Source organism: Rhinoderma darwinii (assembly GCF_050947455.1).
Source record: "Rhinoderma darwinii isolate aRhiDar2 chromosome 4 unlocalized genomic scaffold, aRhiDar2.hap1 SUPER_4_unloc_10, whole genome shotgun sequence".
Lineage (NCBI taxonomy): Eukaryota > Metazoa > Chordata > Amphibia > Anura > Rhinodermatidae > Rhinoderma > Rhinoderma darwinii.
In genome coordinates this window covers 257,461-281,750 of record NW_027461754.1, presented here as the reverse complement: position 1 = coordinate 281,750, position 24,290 = coordinate 257,461, and the positions used below count along the sequence as shown (strand labels likewise).

At 45.6% G+C, this 24,290-nt stretch overlaps 22 non-coding genes across 22 annotated transcripts; 11 read left to right on the top strand and 11 right to left on the bottom strand.

The window, feature by feature from the left end:
• The first annotated feature begins 1 nt into the window (after nt 1).
• On the top strand, nt 2–87 carry TRNAY-GUA (transfer RNA tyrosine (anticodon GUA)). Its single transcript is given in 2 exon segments — nt 2–38; nt 52–87. It is a non-coding gene; the product is annotated as a tRNA-Tyr (tRNA).
• A 567-nt stretch (nt 88–654) lies between these two features.
• On the bottom strand, nt 655–728 carry TRNAN-GUU (transfer RNA asparagine (anticodon GUU)). Its single transcript has one exon. It is a non-coding gene; the product is annotated as a tRNA-Asn (tRNA).
• A 1,037-nt stretch (nt 729–1,765) lies between these two features.
• Nucleotides 1,766–1,851, top strand: TRNAY-GUA (transfer RNA tyrosine (anticodon GUA)). Its single transcript is given in 2 exon segments — nt 1,766–1,802; nt 1,816–1,851. It is a non-coding gene; the product is annotated as a tRNA-Tyr (tRNA).
• A 567-nt stretch (nt 1,852–2,418) lies between these two features.
• TRNAN-GUU (transfer RNA asparagine (anticodon GUU)) lies at nt 2,419–2,492 on the bottom strand. The gene has a single exon. It is a non-coding gene; the product is annotated as a tRNA-Asn (tRNA).
• Nucleotides 2,493–3,529: 1,037 nt separating this feature from the next.
• TRNAY-GUA (transfer RNA tyrosine (anticodon GUA)) lies at nt 3,530–3,615 on the top strand. The gene is given in 2 exon segments: nt 3,530–3,566; nt 3,580–3,615. It is a non-coding gene; the product is annotated as a tRNA-Tyr (tRNA).
• A 567-nt stretch (nt 3,616–4,182) lies between these two features.
• TRNAN-GUU (transfer RNA asparagine (anticodon GUU)) lies at nt 4,183–4,256 on the bottom strand. Its single transcript has one exon. It is a non-coding gene; the product is annotated as a tRNA-Asn (tRNA).
• Nucleotides 4,257–5,293: 1,037 nt separating this feature from the next.
• TRNAY-GUA (transfer RNA tyrosine (anticodon GUA)) lies at nt 5,294–5,379 on the top strand. Its single transcript is given in 2 exon segments — nt 5,294–5,330; nt 5,344–5,379. It is a non-coding gene; the product is annotated as a tRNA-Tyr (tRNA).
• A 1,678-nt stretch (nt 5,380–7,057) lies between these two features.
• Nucleotides 7,058–7,143, top strand: TRNAY-GUA (transfer RNA tyrosine (anticodon GUA)). Its single transcript is given in 2 exon segments — nt 7,058–7,094; nt 7,108–7,143. It is a non-coding gene; the product is annotated as a tRNA-Tyr (tRNA).
• A 567-nt stretch (nt 7,144–7,710) lies between these two features.
• On the bottom strand, nt 7,711–7,784 carry TRNAN-GUU (transfer RNA asparagine (anticodon GUU)). The gene has a single exon. It is a non-coding gene; the product is annotated as a tRNA-Asn (tRNA).
• A 2,798-nt stretch (nt 7,785–10,582) lies between these two features.
• Nucleotides 10,583–10,668, top strand: TRNAY-GUA (transfer RNA tyrosine (anticodon GUA)). Its single transcript is given in 2 exon segments — nt 10,583–10,619; nt 10,633–10,668. It is a non-coding gene; the product is annotated as a tRNA-Tyr (tRNA).
• Nucleotides 10,669–11,235: 567 nt separating this feature from the next.
• On the bottom strand, nt 11,236–11,309 carry TRNAN-GUU (transfer RNA asparagine (anticodon GUU)). Its single transcript has one exon. It is a non-coding gene; the product is annotated as a tRNA-Asn (tRNA).
• Nucleotides 11,310–12,346: 1,037 nt separating this feature from the next.
• On the top strand, nt 12,347–12,432 carry TRNAY-GUA (transfer RNA tyrosine (anticodon GUA)). Its single transcript is given in 2 exon segments — nt 12,347–12,383; nt 12,397–12,432. It is a non-coding gene; the product is annotated as a tRNA-Tyr (tRNA).
• Nucleotides 12,433–12,999: 567 nt separating this feature from the next.
• Nucleotides 13,000–13,073, bottom strand: TRNAN-GUU (transfer RNA asparagine (anticodon GUU)). The gene has a single exon. It is a non-coding gene; the product is annotated as a tRNA-Asn (tRNA).
• Nucleotides 13,074–14,763: 1,690 nt separating this feature from the next.
• On the bottom strand, nt 14,764–14,837 carry TRNAN-GUU (transfer RNA asparagine (anticodon GUU)). The gene has a single exon. It is a non-coding gene; the product is annotated as a tRNA-Asn (tRNA).
• A 1,685-nt stretch (nt 14,838–16,522) lies between these two features.
• TRNAN-GUU (transfer RNA asparagine (anticodon GUU)) lies at nt 16,523–16,596 on the bottom strand. Its single transcript has one exon. It is a non-coding gene; the product is annotated as a tRNA-Asn (tRNA).
• A 1,031-nt stretch (nt 16,597–17,627) lies between these two features.
• TRNAY-GUA (transfer RNA tyrosine (anticodon GUA)) lies at nt 17,628–17,713 on the top strand. Its single transcript is given in 2 exon segments — nt 17,628–17,664; nt 17,678–17,713. It is a non-coding gene; the product is annotated as a tRNA-Tyr (tRNA).
• A 567-nt stretch (nt 17,714–18,280) lies between these two features.
• TRNAN-GUU (transfer RNA asparagine (anticodon GUU)) lies at nt 18,281–18,354 on the bottom strand. Its single transcript has one exon. It is a non-coding gene; the product is annotated as a tRNA-Asn (tRNA).
• A 1,037-nt stretch (nt 18,355–19,391) lies between these two features.
• TRNAY-GUA (transfer RNA tyrosine (anticodon GUA)) lies at nt 19,392–19,477 on the top strand. The gene is given in 2 exon segments: nt 19,392–19,428; nt 19,442–19,477. It is a non-coding gene; the product is annotated as a tRNA-Tyr (tRNA).
• Nucleotides 19,478–20,044: 567 nt separating this feature from the next.
• TRNAN-GUU (transfer RNA asparagine (anticodon GUU)) lies at nt 20,045–20,118 on the bottom strand. Its single transcript has one exon. It is a non-coding gene; the product is annotated as a tRNA-Asn (tRNA).
• Nucleotides 20,119–21,155: 1,037 nt separating this feature from the next.
• On the top strand, nt 21,156–21,241 carry TRNAY-GUA (transfer RNA tyrosine (anticodon GUA)). Its single transcript is given in 2 exon segments — nt 21,156–21,192; nt 21,206–21,241. It is a non-coding gene; the product is annotated as a tRNA-Tyr (tRNA).
• Nucleotides 21,242–21,808: 567 nt separating this feature from the next.
• Nucleotides 21,809–21,882, bottom strand: TRNAN-GUU (transfer RNA asparagine (anticodon GUU)). The gene has a single exon. It is a non-coding gene; the product is annotated as a tRNA-Asn (tRNA).
• Nucleotides 21,883–22,919: 1,037 nt separating this feature from the next.
• TRNAY-GUA (transfer RNA tyrosine (anticodon GUA)) lies at nt 22,920–23,005 on the top strand. Its single transcript is given in 2 exon segments — nt 22,920–22,956; nt 22,970–23,005. It is a non-coding gene; the product is annotated as a tRNA-Tyr (tRNA).
• Nucleotides 23,006–24,290: the final 1,285 nt, after the last annotated feature.

Below are 24,290 nucleotides of genomic sequence, written 5' to 3'. Positions count from 1 at the left end.
GCCTTCGATAGCTCAGCTGGTAGAGCGGAGGACTGTAGTAGAAAATCAGCAATCCTTAGGTCGCTGGTTCAATTCCGGCTCGAAGGAACTTTTGTTAGTCTCATAGATGATGTTTCAACCTGTCGACAAATGCTCTCCCGGTGCCCTCGTCTTCTATCTATTTTCAGAGGGGTCTCTTGTTTGTGTTGGGTATTTGAAATGGGCATCCGACCGAAACTCTCAGTTGAGAGCCACAGTAGGACTTTCTGTAACTCTGACATGCAACTGAAACAAAAAGAGGGTACAATCATCCCTGGGTGGGCTTGAACCACCAACCTTTTGGTTATCAGACAAAAAAAAGTTTTCACAACCTTCAAGCTTTGCTTGAACCTCCCAGTTTCTCATGTCATGTGTCATCTTCTTTGAAACAGAGTGGCGCATGGAAAGACATTTAGGCCCACAACCAAAGAGGGCCAAAGGCTCTGGACCATTCTTTCTACATTGCAACTATGTCATCCAAATCACTGGGATTTTTTTCTCTTCTCAAAATTTTTCACACTGTACATGTTGAAATGGTCTTACAACCGGTGCCCTCCTCTTCTGGCCGAAACTTTAAGTTGAGAGGCACCATAGGATTTTCTGTAACATGCAACTGAGACAAAAAGAGGACACTGCCGTCCCTGGGTGGGCTTGAACCACCAACCTTCCGGTTAACAGCCGAACGCGCTAACCAATTGCGCCACAGAGACAACCACGCTCCCCCACTTTGATTAAAGTCGTAAAAAAGCCACAACATGGTAAATGGAGTATGTTTCTTAGAGGACCTTCTGATCAACACAATAAAAAGAAGAGAATGATAAAACATAACAACTGCGTGGAACTACAGCCGCCAACAAATGGACAATTGCAACACAGAGATGGCCTCCACATTAGCGTCTTAACAACAGTCAGCGGGTAATAGGCTACCCCTCTCTTTTGGAGGTATGGCAGCAGAGTGGCGCAGCGGAAGCGTGCTGGGCCCATAACCCAGAGGTCGATGGATCGAAACCATCCTCTGCTAAGTGCTCTCTTTTACTCACGCCCCCTGTTACAATTTGGCCATTATCCCCGGTCGGAATCACATGTTTTTCTCGTAAAAATAGAATAGAGACCCCCGATCCCTGACCATCTCATTTTCACGACCTTCAGACTATGCTTTTTATACACGCAACCTCCCAGTTTCTCATGCCACATGTTTTCGCCTTTGCAACAAAGTGGCACAGGCAAAGGCTTTTGGGCCCACAACCAAATGGGCCATTGGATCTAGACCATCTTTTCTACGTTGCGACTTTCTTATTTAAATCATTCTGATTTCTTTTCTCTTCCCACAATTCTTCACTCTGTACACTAACGACTCACCTATACTTTTACACCACCCGGCACCCTGTAAGCTCCACGCTCCTTCTGCTTTTACGGGAGAAAGACATCCACACTTAAAAAATAAAAATAAAAAAAAAAAAAAAAGCTTAAAGCTACAGGTTGAAAAGTATGTGATGATCACAATTGTGGTGAATCAGGCACCCCAACATGGAAACCAGCATGGACCCCAACATGGACTGCCAGAAGGGGGATTAGCTCAAATGGTAGAGCGCTCGCTTAGCATGCGAGAGGTAACGGGATCGACGCCCGTATTCTCCAAAGTTTTGGTTTGCCGAGTTTTTCAAAGAGCGGGACAATTCTCCTCTGTTTCCCTACTCATGTAACTCATTTGCAAGCTTAGGAAGCACCCGACAACCAGCTCGGCAAGCCTTCGATAGCTCAGCTGGTAGAGCGGAGGACTGTAGTAGAAAATCAGCAATCCTTAGGTCGCTGGTTCAATTCCGGCTCGAAGGAACTTTTGTTAGTCTCATAGATGATGTTTCAACCTGTCGACAAATGCTCTCCCGGTGCCCTCGTCTTCTATCTATTTTCAGAGGGGTCTCTTGTTTGTGTTGGGTATTTGAAATGGGCATCCGACCGAAACTCTCAGTTGAGAGCCACAGTAGGACTTTCTGTAACTCTGACATGCAACTGAAACAAAAAGAGGGTACAATCATCCCTGGGTGGGCTTGAACCACCAACCTTTTGGTTATCAGACAAAAAAAAGTTTTCACAACCTTCAAGCTTTGCTTGAACCTCCCAGTTTCTCATGTCATGTGTCATCTTCTTTGAAACAGAGTGGCGCATGGAAAGACATTTAGGCCCACAACCAAAGAGGGCCAAAGGCTCTGGACCATTCTTTCTACATTGCAACTATGTCATCCAAATCACTGGGATTTTTTTCTCTTCTCAAAATTTTTCACACTGTACATGTTGAAATGGTCTTACAACCGGTGCCCTCCTCTTCTGGCCGAAACTTTAAGTTGAGAGGCACCATAGGATTTTCTGTAACATGCAACTGAGACAAAAAGAGGACACTGCCGTCCCTGGGTGGGCTTGAACCACCAACCTTCCGGTTAACAGCCGAACGCGCTAACCAATTGCGCCACAGAGACAACCACGCTCCCCCACTTTGATTAAAGTCGTAAAAAAGCCACAACATGGTAAATGGAGTATGTTTCTTAGAGGACCTTCTGATCAACACAATAAAAAGAAGAGAATGATAAAACATAACAACTGCGTGGAACTACAGCCGCCAACAAATGGACAATTGCAACACAGAGATGGCCTCCACATTAGCGTCTTAACAACAGTCAGCGGGTAATAGGCTACCCCTCTCTTTTGGAGGTATGGCAGCAGAGTGGCGCAGCGGAAGCGTGCTGGGCCCATAACCCAGAGGTCGATGGATCGAAACCATCCTCTGCTAAGTGCTCTCTTTTACTCACGCCCCCTGTTACAATTTGGCCATTATCCCCGGTCGGAATCACATGTTTTTCTCGTAAAAATAGAATAGAGACCCCCGATCCCTGACCATCTCATTTTCACGACCTTCAGACTATGCTTTTTATACACGCAACCTCCCAGTTTCTCATGCCACATGTTTTCGCCTTTGCAACAAAGTGGCACAGGCAAAGGCTTTTGGGCCCACAACCAAATGGGCCATTGGATCTAGACCATCTTTTCTACGTTGCGACTTTCTTATTTAAATCATTCTGATTTCTTTTCTCTTCCCACAATTCTTCACTCTGTACACTAACGACTCACCTATACTTTTACACCACCCGGCACCCTGTAAGCTCCACGCTCCTTCTGCTTTTACGGGAGAAAGACATCCACACTTAAAAAAAAAAAATAAAAAAAAAAAAAAAAGCTTAAAGCTACAGGTTGAAAAGTATGTGATGATCACAATTGTGGTGAATCAGGCACCCCAACATGGAAACCAGCATGGACCCCAACATGGACTGCCAGAAGGGGGATTAGCTCAAATGGTAGAGCGCTCGCTTAGCATGCGAGAGGTAACGGGATCGACGCCCGTATTCGCCAAAGTTTTGGTTTGCCGAGTTTTTCAAAGAGCGGGACAATTCTCCTCTGTTTCCCTACTCATGTAACTCATTTGCAAGCTTAGGAAGCACCCGACAACCAGCTCGGCAAGCCTTCGATAGCTCAGCTGGTAGAGCGGAGGACTGTAGTAGAAAATCAGCAATCCTTAGGTCGCTGGTTCAATTCCGGCTCGAAGGAACTTTTGTTAGTCTCATAGATGATGTTTCAACCTGTCGACAAATGCTCTCCCGGTGCCCTCGTCTTCTATCTATTTTCAGAGGGGTCTCTTGTTTGTGTTGGGTATTTGAAATGGGCATCCGACCGAAACTCTCAGTTGAGAGCCACAGTAGGACTTTCTGTAACTCTGACATGCAACTGAAACAAAAAGAGGGTACAATCATCCCTGGGTGGGCTTGAACCACCAACCTTTTGGTTATCAGACAAAAAAAAGTTTTCACAACCTTCAAGCTTTGCTTGAACCTCCCAGTTTCTCATGTCATGTGTCATCTTCTTTGAAACAGAGTGGCGCATGGAAAGACATTTAGGCCCACAACCAAAGAGGGCCAAAGGCTCTGGACCATTCTTTCTACATTGCAACTATGTCATCCAAATCACTGGGATTTTTTTCTCTTCTCAAAATTTTTCACACTGTACATGTTGAAATGGTCTTACAACCGGTGCCCTCCTCTTCTGGCCGAAACTTTAAGTTGAGAGGCACCATAGGATTTTCTGTAACATGCAACTGAGACAAAAAGAGGACACTGCCGTCCCTGGGTGGGCTTGAACCACCAACCTTCCGGTTAACAGCCGAACGCGCTAACCAATTGCGCCACAGAGACAACCACGCTCCCCCACTTTGATTAAAGTCGTAAAAAAGCCACAACATGGTAAATGGAGTATGTTTCTTAGAGGACCTTCTGATCAACACAATAAAAAGAAGAGAATGATAAAACATAACAACTGCGTGGAACTACAGCCGCCAACAAATGGACAATTGCAACACAGAGATGGCCTCCACATTAGCGTCTTAACAACAGTCAGCGGGTAATAGGCTACCCCTCTCTTTTGGAGGTATGGCAGCAGAGTGGCGCAGCAGAAGCGTGCTGGGCCCATAACCCAGAGGTCGATGGATCGAAACCATCCTCTGCTAAGTGCTCTCTTTTACTCACGCCCCCTGTTACAATTTGGCCATTATCCCCGGTCGGAATCACATGTTTTTCTCGTAAAAATAGAATAGAGACCCCCGATCCCTGACCATCTCATTTTCACGACCTTCAGACTATGCTTTTTATACACGCAACCTCCCAGTTTCTCATGCCACATGTTTTCGCCTTTGCAACAAAGTGGCACAGGCAAAGGCTTTTGGGCCCACAACCAAATGGGCCATTGGATCTAGACCATCTTTTCTACGTTGCGACTTTCTTATTTAAATCATTCTGATTTCTTTTCTCTTCCCACAATTCTTCACTCTGTACACTAACGACTCACCTATACTTTTACACCACCCGGCACCCTGTAAGCTCCACGCTCCTTCTGCTTTTACGGGAGAAAGACATCCACACTTAAAAAAAAAAAATAAAAAAAAAAAAAAAAGCTTAAAGCTACAGGTTGAAAAGTATGTGATGATCACAATTGTGGTGAATCAGGCACCCCAACATGGAAACCAGCATGGACCCCAACATGGACTGCCAGAAGGGGGATTAGCTCAAATGGTAGAGCGCTCGCTTAGCATGCGAGAGGTAACGGGATCGACGCCCGTATTCTCCAAAGTTTTGGTTTGCCGAGTTTTTCAAAGAGCGGGACAATTCTCCTCTGTTTCCCTACTCATGTAACTCATTTGCAAGCTTAGGAAGCACCCGACAACCAGCTCGGCAAGCCTTCGATAGCTCAGCTGGTAGAGCGGAGGACTGTAGTAGAAAATCAGCAATCCTTAGGTCGCTGGTTCAATTCCGGCTCGAAGGAACTTTTGTTAGTCTCATAGATGATGTTTCAACCTGTCGACAAATGCTCTCCCGGTGCCCTCGTCTTCTATCTATTTTCAGAGGGGTCTCTTGTTTGTGTTGGGTATTTGAAATGGGCATCCGACCGAAACTCTCAGTTGAGAGCCACAGTAGGACTTTCTGTAACTCTGACATGCAACTGAAACAAAAAGAGGGTACAATCATCCCTGGGTGGGCTTGAACCACCAACCTTTTGGTTATCAGACAAAAAAAAGTTTTCACAACCTTCAAGCTTTGCTTGAACCTCCCAGTTTCTCATGTCATGTGTCATCTTCTTTGAAACAGAGTGGCGCATGGAAAGACATTTAGGCCCACAACCAAAGAGGGCCAAAGGCTCTGGACCATTCTTTCTACATTGCAACTATGTCATCCAAATCACTGGGATTTTTTTCTCTTCTCAAAATTTTTCACACTGTACATGTTGAAATGGTCTTACAACCGGTGCCCTCCTCTTCTGGCCGAAACTTTAAGTTGAGAGGCACCATAGGATTTTCTGTAACATGCAACTGAGACAAAAAGAGGACACTGCCGTCCCTGGGTGGGCTTGAACCACCAACCTTCCGGTTAACAGCCGAACGCGCTAACCAATTGCTCCACAGAGACAACCACGCTCCCCCACTTTGATTAAAGTCGTAAAAAAGCCACAACATGGTAAATGGAGTATGTTTCTTAGAGGACCTTCTGATCAACACAATAAAAAGAAGAGAATGATAAAACATAACAACTGCGTGGAACTACAGCCGCCAACAAATGGACAATTGCAACACAGAGATGGCCTCCACATTAGCGTCTTAACAACAGTCAGCGGGTAATAGGCTACCCCTCTCTTTTGGAGGTATGGCAGCAGAGTGGCGCAGCGGAAGCGTGCTGGGCCCATAACCCAGAGGTCGATGGATCGAAACCATCCTCTGCTAAGTGCTCTCTTTTACTCACGCCCCCTGTTACAATTTGGCCATTATCCCCGGTCGGAATCACATGTTTTTCTCGTAAAAATAGAATAGAGACCCCCGATCCCTGACCATCTCATTTTCACGACCTTCAGACTATGCTTTTTATACACGCAACCTCCCAGTTTCTCATGCCACATGTTTTCGCCTTTGCAACAAAGTGGCACAGGCAAAGGCTTTTGGGCCCACAACCAAATGGGCCATTGGATCTAGACCATCTTTTCTACGTTGCGACTTTCTTATTTAAATCATTCTGATTTCTTTTCTCTTCCCACAATTCTTCACTCTGTACACTAACGACTCACCTATACTTTTACACCACCCGGCACCCTGTAAGCTCCACGCTCCTTCTGCTTTTACGGGAGAAAGACATCCACACTTAAAAAAAAAAAATAAAAAAAAAAAAAAAAGCTTAAAGCTACAGGTTGAAAAGTATGTGATGATCACAATTGTGGTGAATCAGGCACCCCAACATGGAAACCAGCATGGACCCCAACATGGACTGCCAGAAGGGGGATTAGCTCAAATGGTAGAGCGCTCGCTTAGCATGCGAGAGGTAACGGGATCGACGCCCGTATTCTCCAAAGTTTTGGTTTGCCGAGTTTTTCAAAGAGCGGGACAATTCTCCTCTGTTTCCCTACTCATGTAACTCATTTGCAAGCTTAGGAAGCACCCGACAACCAGCTCGGCAAGCCTTCGATAGCTCAGCTGGTAGAGCGGAGGACTGTAGTAGAAAATCAGCAATCCTTAGGTCGCTGGTTCAATTCCGGCTCGAAGGAACTTTTGTTAGTCTCATAGATGATGTTTCAACCTGTCGACAAATGCTCTCCCGGTGCCCTCGTCTTCTATCTATTTTCAGAGGGGTCTCTTGTTTGTGTTGGGTATTTGAAATGGGCATCCGACCGAAACTCTCAGTTGAGAGCCACAGTAGGACTTTCTGTAACTCTGACATGCAACTGAAACAAAAAGAGGGTACAATCATCCCTGGGTGGGCTTGAACCACCAACCTTTTGGTTATCAGACAAAAAAAAGTTTTCACAACCTTCAAGCTTTGCTTGAACCTCCCAGTTTCTCATGTCATGTGTCATCTTCTTTGAAACAGAGTGGCGCATGGAAAGACATTTAGGCCCACAACCAAAGAGGGCCAAAGGCTCTGGACCATTCTTTCTACATTGCAACTATGTCATCCAAATCACTGGGATTTTTTTCTCTTCTCAAAATTTTTCACACTGTACATGTTGAAATGGTCTTACAACCGGTGCCCTCCTCTTCTGGCCGAAACTTTAAGTTGAGAGGCACCATAGGATTTTCTGTAACATGCAACTGAGACAAAAAGAGGACACTGCCGTCCCTGGGTGGGCTTGAACCACCAACCTTCCGGTTAACAGCCGAACGCGCTAACCAATTGCGCCACAGAGACAACCACGCTCCCCCACTTTGATTAAAGTCGTAAAAAAGCCACAACATGGTAAATGGAGTATGTTTCTTAGAGGACCTTCTGATCAACACAATAAAAAGAAGAGAATGATAAAACATAACAACTGCGTGGAACTACAGCCGCCAACAAATGGACAATTGCAACACAGAGATGGCCTCCACATTAGCGTCTTAACAACAGTCAGCGGGTAATAGGCTACCCCTCTCTTTTGGAGGTATGGCAGCAGAGTGGCGCAGCGGAAGCGTGCTGGGCCCATAACCCAGAGGTCGATGGATCGAAACCATCCTCTGCTAAGTGCTCTCTTTTACTCACGCCCCCTGTTACAATTTGGCCATTATCCCCGGTCGGAATCACATGTTTTTCTCGTAAAAATAGAATAGAGACCCCCGATCCCTGACCATCTCATTTTCACGACCTTCAGACTATGCTTTTTATACACGCAACCTCCCAGTTTCTCATGCCACATGTTTTCGCCTTTGCAACAAAGTGGCACAGGCAAAGGCTTTTGGGCCCACAACCAAATGGGCCATTGGATCTAGACCATCTTTTCTACGTTGCGACTTTCTTATTTAAATCATTCTGATTTCTTTTCTCTTCCCACAATTCTTCACTCTGTACACTAACGACTCACCTATACTTTTACACCACCCGGCACCCTGTAAGCTCCACGCTCCTTCTGCTTTTACGGGAGAAAGACATCCACACTTAAAAAAAAAAAATAAAAAAAAAAAAAAAAGCTTAAAGCTACAGGTTGAAAAGTATGTGATGATCACAATTGTGGTGAATCAGGCACCCCAACATGGAAACCAGCATGGACCCCAACATGGACTGCCAGAAGGGGGATTAGCTCAAATGGTAGAGCGCTCGCTTAGCATGCGAGAGGTAACGGGATCGACGCCCGTATTCTCCAAAGTTTTGGTTTGCCGAGTTTTTCAAAGAGCGGGACAATTCTCCTCTGTTTCCCTACTCATGTAACTCATTTGCAAGCTTAGGAAGCACCCGACAACCAGCTCGGCAAGCCTTCGATAGCTCAGCTGGTAGAGCGGAGGACCGTAGTAGAAAATCAGCAATCCTTAGGTCGCTGGTTCAATTCCGGCTCGAAGGAACTTTTGTTAGTCTCATAGATGATGTTTCAACCTGTCGACAAATGCTCTCCCGGTGCCCTCGTCTTCTATCTATTTTCAGAGGGGTCTCTTGTTTGTGTTGGGTATTTGAAATGGGCATCCGACCGAAACTCTCAGTTGAGAGCCACAGTAGGACTTTCTGTAACTCTGACATGCAACTGAAACAAAAAGAGGGTACAATCATCCCTGGGTGGGCTTGAACCACCAACCTTTTGGTTATCAGACAAAAAAAAGTTTTCACAACCTTCAAGCTTTGCTTGAACCTCCCAGTTTCTCATGTCATGTGTCATCTTCTTTGAAACAGAGTGGCGCATGGAAAGACATTTAGGCCCACAACCAAAGAGGGCCAAAGGCTCTGGACCATTCTTTCTACATTGCAACTATGTCATCCAAATCACTGGGATTTTTTTCTCTTCTCAAAATTTTTCACACTGTACATGTTGAAATGGTCTTACAACCGGTGCCCTCCTCTTCTGGCCGAAACTTTAAGTTGAGAGGCACCATAGGATTTTCTGTAACATGCAACTGAGACAAAAAGAGGACACTGCCGTCCCTGGGTGGGCTTGAACCACCAACCTTCCGGTTAACAGCCGAACGCGGTAACCAATTGCGCCACAGAGACAACCACGCTCCCCCACTTTGATTAAAGTCGTAAAAAAGCCACAACATGGTAAATGGAGTATGTTTCTTAGAGGACCTTCTGATCAACACAATAAAAAGAAGAGAATGATAAAACATAACAACTGCGTGGAACTACAGCCGCCAACAAATGGACAATTGCAACACAGAGATGGCCTCCACATTAGCGTCTTAACAACAGTCAGCGGGTAATAGGCTACCCCTCTCTTTTGGAGGTATGGCAGCAGAGTGGCGCAGCGGAAGCGTGCTGGGCCCATAACCCAGAGGTCGATGGATCGAAACCATCCTCTGCTAAGTGCTCTCTTTTACTCACGCCCCCTGTTACAATTTGGCCATTATCCCCGGTCGGAATCACATGTTTTTCTCGTAAAAATAGAATAGAGACCCCCGATCCCTGACCATCTCATTTTCACGACCTTCAGACTATGCTTTTTATACACGCAACCTCCCAGTTTCTCATGCCACATGTTTTCGCCTTTGCAACAAAGTGGCACAGGCAAAGGCTTTTGGGCCCACAACCAAATGGGCCATTGGATCTAGACCATCTTTTCTACGTTGCGACTTTCTTATTTAAATCATTCTGATTTCTTTTCTCTTCCCACAATTCTTCACTCTGTACACTAACGACTCACCTATACTTTTACACCACCCGGCACCCTGTAAGCTCCACGCTCCTTCTGCTTTTACGGGAGAAAGACATCCAAAAAGAAAGAGAAAGACAGACAAAAAAAAAAGCTTAAAGCTACAGGTTGAAAAGTATGTGATGATCACAATTGTGGTGAATCAGGCACCCCAACATGGAAACCAGCATGGACCCCAACATGGACTGCCAGAAGGGGGATTAGCTCAAATGGTAGAGCGCTCGCTTAGCATGCGAGAGGTAACGGGATCGACGCCCGTATTCTCCAAAGTTTTGGTTTGCCGAGTTTTTCAAAGAGCGGGACAATTCTCCTCTGTTTCCCTACTCATGTAACTCATTTGCAAGCTTAGGAAGCACCCGACAACCAGCTCTGCAAGCCTTCGATAGCTCAGCTGGTAGAGCGGAGGACTGTAGTAGAAAATCAGCAATCCTTAGGTCGCTGGTTCAATTCCGGCTCGAAGGAACTTTTGTTAGTCTCATAGATGATGTTTCAACCTGTCGACAAATGCTCTCCCGGTGCCCTCGTCTTCTATCTATTTTCAGAGGGGTCTCTTGTTTGTGTTGGGTATTTGAAATGGGCATCCGACCGAAACTCTCAGTTGAGAGCCACAGTAGGACTTTCTGTAACTCTGACATGCAACTGAAACAAAAAGAGGGTACAATCATCCCTGGGTGGGCTTGAACCACCAACCTTTTGGTTATCAGACAAAAAAAAGTTTTCACAACCTTCAAGCTTTGCTTGAACCTCCCAGTTTCTCATGTCATGTGTCATCTTCTTTGAAACAGAGTGGCGCATGGAAAGACATTTAGGCCCACAACCAAAGAGGGCCAAAGGCTCTGGACCATTCTTTCTACATTGCAACTATGTCATCCAAATCACTGGGATTTTTTTCTCTTTTCAAAATTTTTCACACTGTACATGTTGAAATGGTCTTACAACCGGTGCCCTCCTCTTCTGGCCGAAACTTTAAGTTGAGAGGCACCATAGGATTTTCTGTAACATGCAACTGAGACAAAAAGAGGACACTGCCGTCCCTGGGTGGGCTTGAACCACCAACCTTCCGGTTAACAGCCGAACGCGCTAACCAATTGCGCCACAGAGACAACCACGCTCCCCCACTTTGATTAAAGTCGTAAAAAAGCCACAACATGGTAAATGGAGTATGTTTCTTAGAGGACCTTCTGATCAACACAATAAAAAGAAGAGAATGATAAAACATAACAACTGCGTGGAACTACAGCCGCCAACAAATGGACAATTGCAACACAGAGATGGCCTCCACATTAGCGTCTTAACAACAGTCAGCGGGTAATAGGCTACCCCTCTCTTTTGGAGGTATGGCAGCAGAGTGGCGCAGCGGAAGCGTGCTGGGCCCATAACCCAGAGGTCGATGGATCGAAACCATCCTCTGCTAAGTGCTCTCTTTTACTCACGCCCCCTGTTACAATTTGGCCATTATCCCCGGTCGGAATCACATGTTTTTCTCGTAAAAATAGAATAGAGACCCCCGATCCCTGACCATCTCATTTTCACGACCTTCAGACTATGCTTTTTATACACGCAACCTCCCAGTTTCTCATGCCACATGTTTTCGCCTTTGCAACAAAGTGGCACAGGCAAAGGCTTTTGGGCCCACAACCAAATGGGCCATTGGATCTAGACCATCTTTTCTACGTTGCGACTTTCTTATTTAAATCATTCTGATTTCTTTTCTCTTCCCACAATTCTTCACTCTGTACACTAACGACTCACCTATACTTTTACACCACCCGGCACCCTGTAAGCTCCACGCTCCTTCTGCTTTTACGGGAGAAAGACATCCACACTTAAAAAAAAAAAATAAAAAAAAAAAAAAAAGCTTAAAGCTACAGGTTGAAAAGTATGTGATGATCACAATTGTGGTGAATCAGGCACCCCAACATGGAAACCAGCATGGACCCCAACATGGACTGCCAGAAGGGGGATTAGCTCAAATGGTAGAGCGCTCGCTTAGCATGCGAGAGGTAACGGGATCGACGCCCGTATTCGCCAAAGTTTTGGTTTGCCGAGTTTTTCAAAGAGCGGGACAATTCTCCTCTGTTTCCCTACTCATGTAACTCATTTGCAAGCTTAGGAAGCACCCGACAACCAGCTCGGCAAGCCTTCGATAGCTCAGCTGGTAGAGCGGAGGACTGTAGTAGAAAATCAGCAATCCTTAGGTCGCTGGTTCAATTCCGGCTCGAAGGAACTTTTGTTAGTCTCATAGATGATGTTTCAACCTGTCGACAAATGCTCTCCCGGTGCCCTCGTCTTCTATCTATTTTCAGAGGGGTCTCTTGTTTGTGTTGGGTATTTGAAATGGGCATCCGACCGAAACTCTCAGTTGAGAGCCACAGTAGGACTTTCTGTAACTCTGACATGCAACTGAAACAAAAAGAGGGTACAATCATCCCTGGGTGGGCTTGAACCACCAACCTTTTGGTTATCAGACAAAAAAAAGTTTTCATAACCTTCAAGCTTTGCTTGAACCTCCCAGTTTCTCATGTCATGTGTCATCTTCTTTGAAACAGAGTGGCGCATGGAAAGACATTTAGGCCCACAACCAAAGAGGGCCAAAGGCTCTGGACCATTCTTTCTACATTGCAACTATGTCATCCAAATCACTGGGATTTTTTTCTCTTCTCAAAATTTTTCACACTGTACATGTTGAAATGGTCTTACAACCGGTGCCCTCCTCTTCTGGCCGAAACTTTAAGTTGAGAGGCACCATAGGATTTTCTGTAACATGCAACTGAGACAAAAAGAGGACACTGCCGTCCCTGGGTGGGCTTGAACCACCAACCTTCCGGTTAACAGCCGAACGCGCTAACCAATTGCGCCACAGAGACAACCACGCTCCCCCACTTTGATTAAAGTCGTAAAAAAGCCACAACATGGTAAATGGAGTATGTTTCTTAGAGGACCTTCTGATCAACACAATAAAAAGAAGAGAATGATAAAACATAACAACTGCGTGGAACTACAGCCGCCAACAAATGGACAATTGCAACACAGAGATGGCCTCCACATTAGCGTCTTAACAACAGTCAGCGGGTAATAGGCTACCCCTCTCTTTTGGAGGTATGGCAGCAGAGTGGCGCAGCGGAAGCGTGCTGGGCCCATAACCCAGAGGTCGATGGATCGAAACCATCCTCTGCTAAGTGCTCTCTTTTACTCACGCCCCCTGTTACAATTTGGCCATTATCCCCGGTCGGAATCACATGTTTTTCTCGTAAAAATAGAATAGAGACCCCCGATCCCTGACCATCTCATTTTCACGACCTTCAGACTATGCTTTTTATACACGCAACCTCCCAGTTTCTCATGCCACATGTTTTCGCCTTTGCAACAAAGTGGCACAGGCAAAGGCTTTTGGGCCCACAACCAAATGGGCCATTGGATCTAGACCATCTTTTCTACGTTGCGACTTTCTTATTTAAATCATTCTGATTTCTTTTCTCTTCCCACAATTCTTCACTCTGTACACTAACGACTCACCTATACTTTTACACCACCCGGCACCCTGTAAGCTCCACGCTCCTTCTGCTTTTACGGGAGAAAGACATCCACACTTAAAAAAAAAAAATAAAAAAAAAAAAAAAAGCTTAAAGCTACAGGTTGAAAAGTATGTGATGATCACAATTGTGGTGAATCAGGCACCCCAACATGGAAACCAGCATGGACCCCAACATGGACTGCCAGAAGGGGGATTAGCTCGAATGGTAGAGCGCTCGCTTAGCATGCGAGAGGTAACGGGATCGACGCCCGTATTCTCCAAAGTTTTGGTTTGCCGAGTTTTTCAAAGAGCGGGACAATTCTCCTCTGTTTCCCTACTCATGTAACTCATTTGCAAGCTTAGGAAGCACCCGACAACCAGCTCGGCAAGCCTTCGATAGCTCAGCTGGTAGAGCGGAGGACTGTAGTAGAAAATCAGCAATCTTTAGGTCGCTGGTTCAATTCCGGCTCGAAGGAACTTTTGTTAGTCTCATAGATGATGTTTCAACCTGTCGACAAATGCTCTCCCGGTGCCCTCGTCTTCTATCTATTTTCAGAGGGGTCTCTTGTTTGTGTTGGGTATTTGAAATGGGCATCCGACCGAAACTCTCAGTTGAGAGCCACAGTAGGACTTTCTGTAACTCTGACATGCAACTGAAACAAAAAGAGGGTACAATCATCCCTGGGTGGGCTTGAACCACCAACCTTTTGGTTATCAGACAAAAAAAAGTTTTCACAACCTTCAAGCTTTGCTTGAACCTCCCAGTTTCTCATGTCATGTGTCATCTTCTTTGAAACAGAGTGGCGCATGGAAAGACATTTAGGCCCACAACCAAAGAGGGCCAAAGGCTCTGGACCATTCTTTCTACATTGCAACTATGTCATCCAAATCACTGGGATTTTTTTCTCTTCTCAAAATTTTTCACACTGTACATGTTGAAATGGTCTTACAACCGGTGCCCTCCTCTTCTGGCCGAAACTTTAAGTTGAGAGGCACCATAGGATTTTCTGTAACATGCAACTGAGACAAAAAGAGGACACTGCCGTCCCTGGGTGGGCTTGAACCACCAACCTTCCGGTTAACAGCCGAACGCGCTAACCAATTGCGCCACAGAGACAACCACGCTCCCCCACTTTGATTAAAGTCGTAAAAAAGCCACAACATGGTAAATGGAGTATGTTTCTTAGAGGACCTTCTGATCAACACAATAAAAAGAAGAGAATGATAAAACATAACAACTGCGTGGAACTACAGCCGCCAACAAATGGACAATTGCAACACAGAGATGGCCTCCACATTAGCGTCTTAACAACAGTCAGCGGGTAATAGGCTACCCCTCTCTTTTGGAGGTATGGCAGCAGAGTGGCGCAGCGGAAGCGTGCTGGGCCCATAACCCAGAGGTCGATGGATCGAAACCATCCTCTGCTAAGTGCTCTCTTTTACTCACGCCCCCTGTTACAATTTGGCCATTATCCCCGGTCGGAATCACATGTTTTTCTCGTAAAAATAGAATAGAGACCCCCGATCCCTGACCATCTCATTTTCACGACCTTCAGACTATGCTTTTTATACACGCAACCTCCCAGTTTCTCATGCCACATGTTTTCGCCTTTGCAACAAAGTGGCACAGGCAAAGGCTTTTGGGCCCACAACCAAATGGGCCATTGGATCTAGACCATCTTTTCTACGTTGCGACTTTCTTATTTAAATCATTCTGATTTCTTTTCTCTTCCCACAATTCTTCACTCTGTACACTAACGACTCACCTATACTTTTACACCACCCGGCACCCTGTAAGCTCCACGCTCCTTCTGCTTTTACGGGAGAAAGACATCCACACTTAAAAAAAAAAAAAAAAAAAAAAAAGCTTAAAGCTACAGGTTGAAAAGTATGTGATGATCACAATTGTGGTGAATCAGGCACCCCAACATGGAAACCAGCATGGACCCCAACATGGACTGCCAGAAGGGGGATTAGCTCAAATGGTAGAGTGCTCGCTTAGCATGCGAGAGGTAACGGGATCGACGCCCGTATTCTCCAAAGTTTTGGTTTGCCGAGTTTTTCAAAGAGCGGGACAATTCTCCTCTGTTTCCCTACTCATGTAACTCATTTGCAAGCTTAGGAAGCACCCGACAACCAGCTCGGCAAGCCTTCGATAGCTCAGCTGGTAGAGCGGAGGACTGTAGTAGAAAATCAGCAATCCTTAAGTCGCTGGTTCAATTCCGGCTCGAAGGAACTTTTGTTAGTCTCATAGATGATGTTTCAACCTGTCGACAAATGCTCTCCCGGTGCCCTCGTCTTCTATCTATTTTCAGAGGGGTCTCTTGTTTGTGTTGGGTATTTGAAATGGGCATCCGACCGAAACTCTCAGTTGAGAGCCACAGTAGGACTTTCTGTAACTCTGACATGCAACTGAAACAAAAAGAGGGTACAATCATCCCTGGGTGGGCTTGAACCACCAACCTTTTGGTTATCAGACAAAAAAAAGTTTTCACAACCTTCAAGCTTTGCTTGAACCTCCCAGTTTCTCATGTCATGTGTCATCTTCTTTGAAACAGAGTGGCGCATGGAAAGACATTTAGGCCCACAACCAAAGAGGGCCAAAGGCTCTGGACCATTCTTTCTACATTGCAACTATGTCATCCAAATCACTGGGATTTTTTTCTCTTTTCAAAATTTTTCACACTGTACATGTTGAAATGGTCTTACAACCGGTGCCCTCCTCTTCTGGCCGAAACTTTAAGTTGAGAGGCACCATAGGATTTTCTGTAACATGCAACTGAGACAAAAAGAGGACACTGCCGTCCCTGGGTGGGCTTGAACCACCAACCTTCCGGTTAACAGCCGAACGCGCTAACCAATTGCGCCACAGAGACAACCACGCTCCCCCACTTTGATTAAAGTCGTAAAAAAGCCACAACATGGTAAATGGAGTATGTTTCTTAGAGGACCTTCTGATCAACACAATAAAAAGAAGAGAATGATAAAACATAACAACTGCGTGGAACTACAGCCGCCAACAAATGGACAATTGCAACACAGAGATGGCCTCCACATTAGCGTCTTAACAACAGTCAGCGGGTAATAGGCTACCCCTCTCTTTTGGAGGTATGGCAGCAGAGTGGCGCAGCGGAAGCGTGCTGGGCCCATAACCCAGAGGTCGATGGATCGAAACCATCCTCTGCTAAGTGCTCTCTTTTACTCACGCCCCCTGTTACAATTTGGCCATTATCCCCGGTCGGAATCACATGTTTTTCTCGTAAAAATAGAATAGAGACCCCCGATCCCTGACCATCTCATTTTCACGACCTTCAGACTATGCTTTTTATACACGCAACCTCCCAGTTTCTCATGCCACATGTTTTCGCCTTTGCAACAAAGTGGCACAGGCAAAGGCTTTTGGGCCCACAACCAAATGGGCCATTGGATCTAGACCATCTTTTCTACGTTGCGACTTTCTTATTTAAATCATTCTGATTTCTTTTCTCTTCCCACAATTCTTCACTCTGTACACTAACGACTCACCTATACTTTTACACCACCCGGCACCCTGTAAGCTCCACGCTCCTTCTGCTTTTACGGGAGAAAGACATCCACACTTAAAAAAAAAAAAAAAAAAAAAAAGCTTAAAGCTACAGGTTGAAAAGTATGTGATGATCACAATTGTGGTGAATCAGGCACCCCAACATGGAAACCAGCATGGACCCCAACATGGACTGCCAGAAGGGGGATTAGCTCAAATGGTAGAGCGCTCGCTTAGCATGCGAGAGGTAACGGGATCGACGCCTGTATTCTCCAAAGTTTTGGTTTGCCGAGTTTTTCAAAGAGCGGGACAATTCTCCTCTGTTTCCCTACTCATGTAACTCATTTGCAAGCTTAGGAAGCACCCGACAACCAGCTCGGCAAGCCTTCGATAGCTCAGCTGGTAGAGCGGAGGACTGTAGTAGAAAATCAGCAATCCTTAGGTCGCTGGTTCAATTCCGGCTCGAAGGAACTTTTGTTAGTCTCATAGATGATGTTTCAACCTGTCGACAAATGCTCTCCCGGTGCCCTCGTCTTCTATCTATTTTCAGAGGGGTCTCTTGTTTGTGTTGGGTATTTGAAATGGGCATCCGACCGAAACTCTCAGTTGAGAGCCACAGTAGGACTTTCTGTAACTCTGACATGCAACTGAAACAAAAAGAGGGTACAATCATCCCTGGGTGGGCTTGAACCACCAACCTTTTGGTTATCAGACAAAAAAAAGTTTTCACAACCTTCAAGCTTTGCTTGAACCTCCCAGTTTCTCATGTCATGTGTCATCTTCTTTGAAACAGAGTGGCGCATGGAAAGACATTTAGGCCCACAACCAAAGAGGGCCAAAGGCTCTGGACCATTCTTTCTACATTGCAACTATGTCATCCAAATCACTGGGATTTTTTTCTCTTTTCAAAATTTTTCACACTGTACATGTTGAAATGGTCTTACAACCGGTGCCCTCCTCTTCTGGCCGAAACTTTAAGTTGAGAGGCACCATAGGATTTTCTGTAACATGCAACTGAGACAAAAAGAGGACACTGCCGTCCCTGGGTGGGCTTGAACCACCAACCTTCCGGTTAACAGCCGAACGCGCTAACCAATTGCGCCACAGAGACAACCACGCTCCCCCACTTTGATTAAAGTCGTAAAAAAGCCACAACATGGTAAATGGAGTATGTTTCTTAGAGGACCTTCTGATCAACACAATAAAAAGAAGAGAATGATAAAACATAACAACTGCGTGGAACTACAGCCGCCAACAAATGGACAATTGCAACACAGAGATGGCCTCCACATTAGCGTCTTAACAACAGTCAGCGGGTAATAGGCTACCCCTCTCTTTTGGAGGTATGGCAGCAGAGTGGCGCAGCGGAAGCGTGCTGGGCCCATAACCCAGAGGTCGATGGATCGAAACCATCCTCTGCTAAGTGCTCTCTTTTACTCACGCCCCCTGTTACAATTTGGCCATTATCCCCGGTCGGAATCACATGTTTTTCTCGTAAAAATAGAATAGAGACCCCCGATCCCTGACCATCTCATTTTCACGACCTTCAGACTATGCTTTTTATACACGCAACCTCCCAGTTTCTCATGCCACATGTTTTCGCCTTTGCAACAAAGTGGCACAGGCAAAGGCTTTTGGGCCCACAACCAAATGGGCCATTGGATCTAGACCATCTTTTCTACGTTGCGACTTTCTTATTTAAATCATTCTGATTTCTTTTCTCTTCCCACAATTCTTCACTCTGTACACTAACGACTCACCTATACTTTTACACCACCCGGCACCCTGTAAGCTCCACGCTCCTTCTGCTTTTACGGGAGAAAGACATCCACACTTAAAAAAAAAAAATTAAAAAAAAAAAAAAAGCTTAAAGCTACAGGTTGAAAAGTATGTGATGATCACAATTGTGGTGAATCAGGCACCCCAACATGGAAACCAGCATGGACCCCAACATGGACTGCCAGAAGGGGGATTAGCTCAAATGGTAGAGCGCTCGCTTAGCATGCGAGAGGTAACGGGATCGACGCCCGTATTCGCCAAAGTTTTGGTTTGCCGAGTTTTTCAAAGAGCGGGACAATTCTCCTCTGTTTCCCTACTCATGTAACTCATTTGCAAGCTTAGGAAGCACCCGACAACCAGCTCGGCAAGCCTTCGATAGCTCAGCTGGTAGAGCGGAGGACTGTAGTAGAAAATCAGCAATCCTTAGGTCGCTGGTTCAAATCCGGCTCGAAGGAACTTTTGTTAGTCTCATAGATGATGTTTCAACCTGTCGACAAATGCTCTCCCGGTGCCCTCGTCTTCTATCTATTTTCAGAGGGGTCTCTTGTTTGTGTTGGGTATTTGAAATGGGCATCCGACCGAAACTCTCAGTTGAGAGCCACAGTAGGACTTTCTGTAACTCTGACATGCAACTGAAACAAAAAGAGGGTACAATCATCCCTGGGTGGGCTTGAACCACCAACCTTTTGGTTATCAGACAAAAAAAAGTTTTCATAACCTTCAAGCTTTGCTTGAACCTCCCAGTTTCTCATGTCATGTGTCATCTTCTTTGAAACAGAGTGGCGCATGGAAAGACATTTAGGCCCACAACCAAAGAGGGCCAAAGGCTCTGGACCATTCTTTCTACATTGCAACTATGTCATCCAAATCACTGGGATTTTTTTCTCTTCTCAAAATTTTTCACACTGTACATGTTGAAATGGTCTTACAACCGGTGCCCTCCTCTTCTGGCCGAAACTTTAAGTTGAGAGGCACCATAGGATTTTCTGTAACATGCAACTGAGACAAAAAGAGGACACTGCCGTCCCTGGGTGGGCTTGAACCACCAACCTTCCGGTTAACAGCCGAACGCGCTAACCAATTGCGCCACAGAGACAACCACGCTCCCCCACTTTGATTAAAGTCGTAAAAAAGCCACAACATGGTAAATGGAGTATGTTTCTTAGAGGACCTTCTGATCAACACAATAAAAAGAAGAGAATGATAAAACATAACAACTGCGTGGAACTACAGCCGCCAACAATTGGACAATTGCAACACAGAGATGGCCTCCACATTAGCGTCTTAACAACAGTCAGCGGGTAATAGGCTACCCCTCTCTTTTGGAGGTATGGCAGCAGAGTGGCGCAGCGGAAGCGTGCTGGGCCCATAACCCAGAGGTCGATGGATCGAAACCATCCTCTGCTAAGTGCTCTCTTTTACTCACGCCCCCTGTTACAATTTGGCCATTATCCCCGGTCGGAATCACATGTTTTTCTCGTAAAAATAGAATAGAGACCCCCGATCCCTGACCATCTAATTTTCACGACCTTCAGACTATGCTTTTTATACACGCAACCTCCCAGTTTCTCATGCCACATGTTTTCGCCTTTGCAACAAAGTGGCACAGGCAAAGGCTTTTGGGCCCACAACCAAATGGGCCATTGGATCTAGACCATCTTTTCTACGTTGCGACTTTCTTATTTAAATCATTCTGATTTCTTTTCTCTTCCCACAATTCTTCACTCTGTACACTAACGACTCACCTATACTTTTACACCACCCGGCACCCTGTAAGCTTCACGCTCCTTCTGCTTTTACGGGAGAAAGACATCCACACTTAAAAAAAAAAAATAAAAAAAATAAAAAAAGCTTAAAGCTACAGGTTGAAAAGTATGTGATGATCACAATTGTGGTGAATCAGGCACCCCAACATGGAAACCAGCATGGACCCCAGCATGGACTGCCAGAAGGGGGATTAGCTCAAATGGTAGAGTGCTCGCTTAGCATGCGAGAGGTAACGGGATCGACGCCCGTATTCTCCAAAGTTTTGGTTTGCCGAGTTTTTCAAAGAGCGGGACAATTCTCCTCTGTTTCCCTACTCATGTAACTCATTTGCAAGCTTAGGAAGCACCCGACAACCAGCTCAGCAAGCCTTCGATAGCTCAGCTGGTAGAGCGGAGGACTGTAGTAGAAAATCAGCAATCCTTAGGTCGCTGGTTCAATTCCGGCTCGAAGGAACTTTTGTTAGTCTCATAGATGATGTTTCAACCTGTCGACAAATGCTCTCCCGGTGCCCTCGTCTTCTATCTATTTTCAGAGGGGTCTCTTGTTTGTGTTGGGTATTTGAAATGGGCATCCGACCGAAACTCTCAGTTGAGAGCCACAGTAGGACTTTCTGTAACTCTGACATGCAACTGAAACAAAAAGAGGGTACAATCATCCCTGGGTGGGCTTGAACCACCAACCTTTTGGTTATCAGACAAAAAAAAGTTTTCACAACCTTCAAGCTTTGCTTGAACCTCCCAGTTTCTCATGTCATGTGTCATCTTCTTTGAAACAGAGTGGCGCATGGAAAGACATTTAGGCCCACAACCAAAGAGGGCCAAAGGCTCTGGACCATTCTTTCTACATTGCAACTATGTCATCCAAATCACTGGGATTTTTTTCTCTTTTCAAAATTTTTCACCCTGTACATGTTGAAATGGTCTTACAACCGGTGCCCTCCTCTTCTGGCCGAAACTTTAAGTTGAGAGGCACCATAGGATTTTCTGTAACATGCAACTGAGACAAAAAGAGGACACTGCCGTCCCTGGGTGGGCTTGAACCACCAACCTTCCGGTTAACAGCCGAACGCGCTAACCAATTGCGCCACAGAGACAACCACGCTCCCCCACTTTGATTAAAGTCGTAAAAAAGCCACAACATGGTAAATGGAGTATGTTTCTTAGAGGACCTTCTGATCAACACAATAAAAAGAAGAGAATGATAAAACATAACAACTGCGTGGAACTACAGCCGCCAACAAATGGACAATTGCAACACAGAGATGGCCTCCACATTAGCGTCTTAACAACAGTCAGCGGGTAATAGGCTACCCCTCTCTTTTGGAGGTATGGCAGCAGAGTGGCGCAGCGGAAGCGTGCTGGGCCCATAACCCAGAGGTCGATGGATCGAAACCATCCTCTGCTAAGTGCTCTCTTTTACTCACGCCCCCTGTTACAATTTGGCCATTATCCCCGGTCGGAATCACATGTTTTTCTCGTAAAAATAGAATAGAGACCCCCGATCCCTGACCATCTCATTTTCACGACCTTCAGACTATGCTTTTTATACACGCAACCTCCCAGTTTCTCATGCCACATGTTTTCGCCTTTGCAACAAAGTGGCACAGGCAAAGGCTTTTGGGCCCACAACCAAATGGGCCATTGGATCTAGACCATCTTTTCTACGTTGCGACTTTCTTATTTAAATCATTCTGATTTCTTTTCTCTTCCCACAATTCTTCACTCTGTACACTAACGACTCACCTATACTTTTACACCACCCGGCACCCTGTAAGCTCCACGCTCCTTCTGCTTTTACGGGAGAAAGACATCCACACTTAAAAAATAAAAATAAAAAAAAAAAAAAAAGCTTAAAGCTACAGGTTGAAAAGTATGTGATGATCACAATTGTGGTGAATCAGGCACCCCAACATGGAAACCAGCATGGACCCCAACATGGACTGCCAGAAGGGGGATTAGCTCAAATGGTAGAGCGCTCGCTTAGCATGCGAGAGGTAACGGGATCGACGCCCGTATTCTCCAAAGTTTTGGTTTGCCGAGTTTTTCAAAGAGCGGGACAATTCTCCTCTGTTTCCCTACTCATGTAACTCATTTGCAAGCTTAGGAAGCACCCGACAACCAGCTCGGCAAGCCTTCGATAGCTCAGCTGGTAGAGCGGAGGACTGTAGTAGAAAATCAGCAATCCTTAGGTCGCTGGTTCAATTCCGGCTCGAAGGAACTTTTGTTAGTCTCATAGATGATGTTTCAACCTGTCGACAAATGCTCTCCCGGTGCCCTCGTCTTCTATCTATTTTCAGAGGGGTCTCTTGTTTGTGTTGGGTATTTGAAATGGGCATCCGACCGAAACTCTCAGTTGAGAGCCACAGTAGGACTTTCTGTAACTCTGACATGCAACTGAAACAAAAAGAGGGTACAATCATCCCTGGGTGGGCTTGAACCACCAACCTTTTGGTTATCAGACAAAAAAAAGTTTTCACAACCTTCAAGCTTTGCTTGAACCTCCCAGTTTCTCATGTCATGTGTCATCTTCTTTGAAACAGAGTGGCGCATGGAAAGACATTTAGGCCCACAACCAAAGAGGGCCAAAGGCTCTGGACCATTCTTTCTACATTGCAACTATGTCATCCAAATCACTGGGATTTTTTTCTCTTCTCAAAATTTTTCACACTGTACATGTTGAAATGGTCTTACAACCGGTGCCCTCCTCTTCTGGCCGAAACTTTAAGTTGAGAGGCACCATAGGATTTTCTGTAACATGCAACTGAGACAAAAAGAGGACACTGCCGTCCCTGGGTGGGCTTGAACCACCAACCTTCTGGTTAACAGCCGAACGCGCTAACCAATTGCGCCACAGAGACAACCACGCTCCCCCACTTTGATTAAAGTCGTAAAAAAGCCACAACATGGTAAATGGAGTATGTTTCTTAGAGGACCTTCTGATCAACACAATAAAAAGAAGAGAATGATAAAACATAACAACTGCGTGGAACTACAGCCGCCAACAAATGGACAATTGCAACACAGAGATGGCCTCCACATTAGCGTCTTAACAACAGTCAGCGGGTAATAGGCTACCCCTCTCTTTTGGAGGTATGGCAGCAGAGTGGCGCAGCGGAAGCGTGCTGGGCCCATAACCCAGAGGTCGATGGATCGAAACCATCCTCTGCTAAGTGCTCTCTTTTACTCACGCCCCCTGTTACAATTTGGCCATTATCCCCGGTCGGAATCACATGTTTTTCTCGTAAAAATAGAATAGAGACCCCCGATCCCTGACCATCTCATTTTCACGACCTTCAGACTATGCTTTTTATACACGCAACCTCCCAGTTTCTCATGCCACATGTTTTCGCCTTTGCAACAAAGTGGCACAGGCAAAGGCTTTTGGGCCCACAACCAAATGGGCCATTGGATCTAGACCATCTTTTCTACGTTGCGACTTTCTTATTTAAATCATTCTGATTTCTTTTCTCTTCCCACAATTCTTCACTCTGTACACTAACGA